The 8170-nt window shown below is 34.5% G+C and overlaps 1 pseudogene; it reads right to left on the reverse strand.

Moving 5' to 3' along the window:
• Positions 1 to 3708: 3708 nt before the first annotated feature.
• Positions 3709 to 4309, reverse strand: LOC100456908 (protein phosphatase inhibitor 2 family member B-like; annotated as a pseudogene).
• Positions 4310 to 8170: the final 3861 nt, after the last annotated feature.

Raw genomic sequence — 8170 nt, forward strand, 5'->3', positions numbered from 1 at the left:
TCAAGAAAGACCATGAAGTAGAATATGAGTCTAAGGAAGGTGAATTTAGGAGAAAACAAAAATTATGGCTAATCAGAAACCATGATGTAGAGTGAATGTTTGGATAGAAATAGAAGTAAGAGGGGAGGAAACAGTATAATTAAACTAAAGAAGCAGAAGCACAGAGGAACTGAGACACATAAGGAGCAGAGGAAATCTCAGATTTTTGATGACTTATAATGTTCTAGGGTCTTACCATCTTATATATGTTACACTATATAAATACATTTATTATCTGACTCCTCTGTAAGAATGCAAGAAAGCTGTAGGCAACACCATAAGCCTGAAAAGACAAAAAGCAGAATTTGGGCCCACCAAGGTAGCCAAGATTTGTTTTTACAGAATCAACATTCAACTTCGGTAATTTTCTTCATCACTTGTTTGTTTCTTTTTGCATTGATTTCTGCTCTTCTCAGCATTCTCTTATAGACAGCAAAGATTTGGCTCTGCCTTTTGTATTCAGTCTGAAAACCTCTGCCTTTTAATTGGAGTGTTTATATAAGGTTACATAAAAAGTAATGATTGAGAATTATGTTAATTAGTATATATTGAATTAATAAATAAGGTTTATAATTTTATGATTCTATAAAAGTTATTTGCATTGATTTGGAACTTTACTATTAGCAGATCTCAGTGGCTGGTACAGGCGAAAAGTTTTTATTCTGTAATTTACAGATCATTGTTAAAAATATAGATAAGTTGGAATCTAATGATATGCCTTACTAAGCCCAATATTTAACTTTTTCATTGACAAAATGTGATTTTAGTAACTTTCTTGTCTTTGAATAATAAGGCAATATATAGACTACCTAGGGGATATACATATTAAGTAGCCTTTCCCAAAACTTTCCTTTTAATGAATTAGTTTTTTTCTAAGAATAGATTTTTTTAGATTGAATATTGAGAATGAAAGGTGCAATTATAAGAGGACTAGACAGAAAGCACTAATGATAACCCAAAGCATGTGATTCTACATATTAACACAATAATTTCTGAAGCTAAAAAATTAAATTCTATGTTGAGTAAAGTTGAGTATGAAAGTACAAATCAGACCATGAATATTGGCAAAATATAACACAACCATGTTTTAGAAGAAACTCAAATTGTGTGTGTCTTTGTGTGTTTGTCTGCACACAAAGCTGTAAAATCTGCATTACCTCACCTAAAATATTTTTTAAATTTATTTATTTTCATATTATTGTATTTTATTACAATATGTGTAATGTATACTAACTTAAGGGGATATATGTAAACAAAATTAAAGTCATGGGGAAAATGGCATCTTGCTTCAATCTTCAACTTAAAGTTACTCTTAACAATCCATTTATACCATTATGTCAAATTTTAGTCATCCCTGCAGAATTTTAGACAAATGAAAAGAGACAAGGTAACACCAAAGAATTAAGCACAGAGAGTGATATTGATTAAAAAGTTGAAAGTAAAATCTACCTTGACTAGAACTGAACATTCAGATCTATCTCTCCAGAGGAAAATCTAACTTGAATCATAATGGTTCATATTTTGACTAGTTCATACCATGTCAATTAGCCACTTATGACTTGAAAATACCTTTCCTCAGCTGCATTTGACTATCTAAAATCCTACTGAGCATGCTGTTTGGCATGTCTTATTCCTCTGAAATGAAATGAGATGAAAGTCATCCACTTTCTAAAAACCAGAAAATCAGTTTGCTTGTGATTTAAATTTCAAAAAATAGTTTGAGGAAAACACAAAAAGAATCAACTGTTTAAAGTCTTATCTTTTCTTCGTTGCACAACAGCTACTTCTACCAAAAACAAGGAGTATGTGGATACTTTCTAAGAACTCAAAAATGGGAAAACCAATATCAGAAGTCTGGGTGCATGAATACATGTGCCCACATATGTACAGACTTAATCTCCATATCTGCCAAAACAGATTTTAGCAGGTAATCACAACATTCTAAATTCAGAAAGCAGAGATAAACAGTTTTGTTTCTAAATCAGTGGTATTACTAGATGAAATGTTTAGTAGAATACTACACCTATAGTTCAGCAGTACTTTGATTATATCCCATTTAAAAAATCAAAATAATAAGCATATTCTTCTAACAGCAATGAATTCTCCCACTTTTTATTTATTTTGACATACTGATATTTCCGTAAACTTGCAAGTGGAAGATAAGCTGTTCAATAAAAGCCTTCTTATATATATAGTATACAGAAATTATTTTAAAAGTCTGTTTATATAACAGAGTATTTTGGTACTAACAAAAAATTAAGATACAAAGAATTGGCTAGAGAGGAAACCATCACTAAACCAAGACACACAGGGCTTTCCTGCATTTCATTTCAGGAAAAAAATTTCCAAATAATTCTTACTGTGTTAGAAGAATAAAGTACGTTTGTCATAGTATACATTATTGTATTCCCTTAAAGCAGGGACTATTTAAAATTTTTAAATTAAACAATGTCCAGGCTTACTTCTGTCTGTACATTCAGGAATAATCGTATCACTGGTTACACACAATTCTCTCCTCATGCAAAAAACCCCCCTCCAAAACAACAACAACAACAAAAACCTCAGTTAGTTGTTTTCTTAAGTCTATGTAAGCCAAAAAAACTAATAATAGCAATTTAATTAGCAAGCTGTAAATCAGGGAGGTATAGAAATTCAGCAGTTAAATTATTTCCTGTCTATAGTACTGCTGCTACTCAATTTATTTTCTTCATGTATTAGAAGAATTAATGGGCATTGATGGTCAAAATAAGAATTTCAATATCGCAGCAAATGACAGAAGAGTGAGAGAAAGAGTTCCTAATGTTGTGACAATCTTAATGATCCTTTAAAAGGTAAAGGATTGTGTGCGTATGTGTGGAAAGGAGTAGGAAATAAAAGAAGAAGGTTAAGACAGATATTTAAAGGGAATGCCGAGATAGCTCCATTAGAATATTTATTTCAAAAAAACTGCTCTGAAGTCTGCCCAGTGTACCAAAAACATAAAAAACAAAAAACAAAACAAAGCAAAAAAAAAACAGAGCTGACATTAGTGCAAGTTTAATCTGATAATTTATTTGTGGGGAAAAAGCTAGTTTTGATGAGAAAAAGTTCAGTCCTTTCCTTGTAAATACAAAGAAACTCAACAGGAATTTTAAAGGTAGCAGGCCAGAAAATGCAAGGGTAACTCTTATAATCCTTTTCAATTAAACAGAGAAATCAAGTTGTAGACAAGTGTTAAAATACTATTCAGCCTGAATATTTATCAGTCTATATATCCTGTTGTTCAATTGGCTTTTCATCAAAAAAAAAAAGACACACTTTATAAGAGATACCACTACATTTAGAGTGATGAAAATAAATTAGTTCCTCTCCCCCTTAAAGATACAGTTTAACTTCTAAAGCATAAAAAGCTATATACTATCTTATACATATTAACAAGTGTTTTTACATAAGTAATGCGGTTTTGGAATGATGATATCACACTGTATTTGTGGTAAAGTACTAGGCACAAGAATATATATATCAATTAGGCATTTTCAGTCTGATCAGTCTCTAAGGTTATCATTTAATTCTTGGCAATTTATAATAACTGGTATGCATTTTGGTACTTAAGTCATGAATTGTGGAGAACAAGAAGCAATGTATTATAGTAACAGAGTTTATATCCAACAATTGCAATGTTGAACAAATCTATGAACTTCGTGATTTGTTTAGCCGTTGGTCACTTGCAGTAGATCCTTAATTTGATTCTTTTGTATTCATGCTTTCTCCATCTGCAGTCTATAACATTTCTTCACCTTCGTCATCATCATGTAGGTCTTTTGAAATTAATTGTCTAGGTAGTTTGGTATTGAGTCCTTCATTGTAGTGAAGCTTCCTTTTCATTTCAAATTATCTGATTTTTTTCATTCTTCAGCTGAGAAGTCCTCCTCTCCACTGCTTCTTGTTCCTGCACGCAATACTTTGGCTCCAAGCCTTCAGCAGCAGCTAATTTCTTAGCTAAGATATCTGATACCATGGTTTCAGTGGTTTCTGTATCACTATATGCATTTTCATCATCACCCCATTATACCATGGTAAGGAGGGCTTGGTTCATCTATTTTCATTAAATCATAGTCTTTGTCTGCTGGACGATATGGCGACAGGATGTTCATTTCATCCCACTTCTGGCATTTTTTACTCAGCTCCTCGTCGACACTTCTGCGCGGCTGTTCTGACAACGCCACCATAGAGAAGTCCTGGAGGTCTTGTTCTTCAGGATCCTCTTGATGGGCTGGTGCGAGGCTGCCATTGCCTGGCACTTGGGCTATGGGCTCAAGGTCCGTGAAGAGAAGGGTCGGGCACTAGCAGAGACGTGCAAGCAGCCGCAGAGCCTGCTCAGGGCTAAAGCGGCCGCACCTGCACCTGCTGTCTCAGAAACGGCCATCAGAGAGGTTGTCAGAACACAACGACCCTGACGCCAGAGCCAACACTGAACTGGTAGCAGCTCCTTGCCTGCCCTTAGCCACTGGCATGTGACCCTTAGCCACCTGCAGTTGACCCACTGCTCATGGGGAGACACTGGCCAAAAGATTTTAAAGAGTATATCAGAAAGGATGAGTTAAGTTGTGCTGCTGTAATAAGCAGCCCCAAATCAGCAACTTGCCACACAGTTTCTTTTGTTTGTTTTTTTTTAATTACACTGTATTTCTCTCACGGTCAGCAGGAGGTTTGTTGCAGCTACTTAGGTATTCAGGCTGCAGAGACTCTGACTTTACATGGCTTTTATGATCTAGGTGCTGGAAAAAATGTTGCAGTTTGTTTGTTTGCTCTTAGAGTTTCTGCCCAAAAGTGATACTATTTCAATCATGTTTCACCATGAAAGCAAGTTACATGTCCATGCCTAATTTCAAAGGGCAGGGAAAGTAGATCCTACCATGTGCTTAGAAAGAAGAAGAAGATGCTGAAATTGTCTTTAATTTAATTTAATTTTTTATTTTTAAATTTTTTATTTTGTAGAGATGGGGTTTTGCCTTGTTGCCCAGGATGGTCTCAACCTCCAGAGTGCAAGTGATCTGCCTGCTTTGGTCTCTGAAAGTGCTGGGATCACAGGTGTGAGCTACCATACCTGACCTCTGAATTTTTCTAAACATCACTAATGACTACCATAAAGGGTAGTTTTTACTTTGGCTATGAATGAAGATCCACAAACAGGGCAGAATGCCTAAGCATAGAAATCCGTGGCAACTTGGTGTTCCCTTTCTGTTGATATACCTCCTTTCTTCAGAAAAAAACTGACCCTGGGAAAGTGCATGATGACATCTAAGATTGTTCTACTCACGCCTTTCGAGTATTAATTTTTTTAAATGGCTCCTTGATTACATGTTGAGTTAAAATTCTTTTTCTTTGAATGAGAAAGAAAAAGTATTGGAATAAGGCAGGAAAAGAGGCCAAGAGTAACAAAAAACAGACGGCAATAATAGAAAAGCAATAACAAAATGGCTTATTTAGATTCAACCTTCTCAATCATTACTTTTTATGTAAATTATATAAACACTCCAATTAAAAGGCAGAGGTTTTCAGACTGAATACAAAAGGCAGAGCCAAATCTTTGCTGTCTATAAGAGAAAGCTGAGAAGAGCAGAAATCAGTGCAAACGTAAACAAACAAGTGATGAAGAAAATTTAAAAAGTTGAATGTTGATTCTGTGAAAACCTATCTTGGCTACCTTTGTGGGCCCAAATTCTGTTTTTTGTCTTTTCAGGCTTATGGTGTTGCCTACAGCTGTTACTGGCTTCTCTGCCGCTTAGTGGTCACTCACTGACCAGCTTCTCAGACTCTTCCTATGGTCCATGAATCAAAAAATATTTTGAGAAGAAAAGCAATATACAGATAAATAGGTGCACCTTAAGTACTTCCTTTCTCCTTCAAAATCTGGACACTCAAATCTTTGGAGTACCTCAGACACCGTCCAATTTCTTTAAAAGGATTTAAAATAAATTTGTAAGTATTCACAGTGGGAATAATGTCATTCTGCTGCAAGCCACTCCATTACAGCCAGAAGAGAAAATTATCTGTAAATGATTATTGACTAGCACTGATTAATGTCCATGGATTTGGCCTTGTTGTGAAAGTATTTTGCATCCTCTAAATACAGGTATGTCTATTGAGTTATTTATAATAGTATTAGTATTAGTAGTAATAGTGGTGGTGGTGGTGGAGTAGTAGTAGCATTTGCAATTTAACTTAGTTTTGGATCTGTAATTATTTGCTTAAAATATTTAAGAAATTTAGCTTAACAACTATAGATTTAAAAATACAGTCATTTTGTATACCAAAAAATGCCTTTCATATCCAGGCAATATAGTCAAAGGAAGTAGAAATTGCCAAAACTCTCATAGTGAAAGCTTGAAATAGTTGCTATAATTAATTCATATTTCTATCTCTCAGACAGTGACTACCTACATATTAAAATGTCTGTCTGACTTTCAAGAACTGGATGACTATCAGCAAAATATGATTCAAATAAGACAAAAATTAAGCTATACGTTTAATCATAGGAAATTTAATAGTTTTGAAATGTTTCAAAGTTATGCTTGTAATCCTAAAGCTGCTAAATATATCAAAAACCAAACAAGCATGAATTTTGAAAGGCAGTGTGTCACCATAATGTTAAAAGTCTTTTAGAATAATTCTGTATCTCTGTAAGTAAAAAAATTTTAGCAAAAGGAAAGAATGATAAATTACTATGTGAAATGTATGCTGTTGTTGGTTAGTTAATAATAAAAAAAAGCAGACTACAAGAAACAAAAAATGCACATCTTTTTCTCCGAAAGCCTGCTGTTAAATTGATTATGCAGCTTCTATTTGATGGTGTCATCAAATCGAGGAAACAATATGTTTCTGTATTAGAGTGTGGAAGTACATGATTTTCTCATAGCTTTAATTTTCCAGCATTTTATCTGCAATCATTTTATTCTTAACTCACATACAATTGTTTGGTCTGTTGGTTGGTTGATTAGAAGGGCTCTGTGGCCCCCATCCCAACTCCCTTCTGTGTGCCTTAGCAAGTCATATATCAAAAGGGCTTTTTGGCAGATAATAGCTGACGCTTCCCTTGATTTGCTTCTTTTTGCTGATGTTGTGACCAAATCTTTCAGACATTTGTTTTTGTGCTTTTAAATGCAAATTCCAGTCTGTGGGAGAGAACACATTTTGAAAAATCTTGCCCCTTGCTTTGTGATTTGCATATTAGAATGACTCATAGTCTGCATCTCGGATGATTGCCGACCATGATATGCTCTGAACAGTTCCTAATTAAAATGGATGACTTTTACTTCTGGGGTTTTGCTGGGGTGTTCAATATATCCAATTAACTTTTACCTTTGAAGCCAAAATTATAATAAGCAGAACAGTACTCTGGATACTATGTCTGGGCTGTTTGAAAATATTTAGAGATTATTTAGGAAGATATAATTTGCTTGATTATGATCTTTCTAGATTTGGCAGAATTTAGAACTCTGTAACAATTTTTCGTATTACATGCATTTTCTTGAAGTTGTTTTGAGTAGAGATACTTTTCAGGAGTATATTATGGGCCATTAATTAAACTCCATCAACGAATATCAGCATTGAAATCATATTAAAAGTTGATCATCTTTAGGTTGATATTGTAGTCATTTTTGATTGAAGTTATAGATTGAGACTATAGTCTAAGGTCACACTGAATACTCATCTGCATAAACACTTCATCACCTTCTTTGGGAGAGCAGGCCATCACCCTATCCCTCCCTCATGCATTTTATCATTTTATTTATATGAATATCTAGAAATATTCAAGGCAAATGGCCAAGAAAGTGATATCCCTAGGACATCAATATGAACATTTCCAACAAAGGAAAAGTCATTCTCATCCTCTCAGAGTGTGTGACTGACTAGAGAGTGTACTTGAAGGTAGAAGATAACCAGAAAAGTGTTGCAGACTGTGCCTTAGGCACCTCTTTGATGCCACTTCTGCTTTTTTCAGACTCAGGTGTTTGGACGCTTTTTCCTGGCTCGTCCACTACTGATTGTTTCTAGGTAGCCATATAATTTGCCATAGAATTCAAAGAGGTTTTAGAGAAAACATAGGTGCTTTTAATACTACAGTGCAACCACAGACCTAAACTGGGAC

Source organism: Pongo abelii, chromosome 12 (genome assembly GCF_028885655.2).
Source record: "Pongo abelii isolate AG06213 chromosome 12, NHGRI_mPonAbe1-v2.0_pri, whole genome shotgun sequence".
NCBI lineage: Eukaryota > Metazoa > Chordata > Mammalia > Primates > Hominidae > Pongo > Pongo abelii.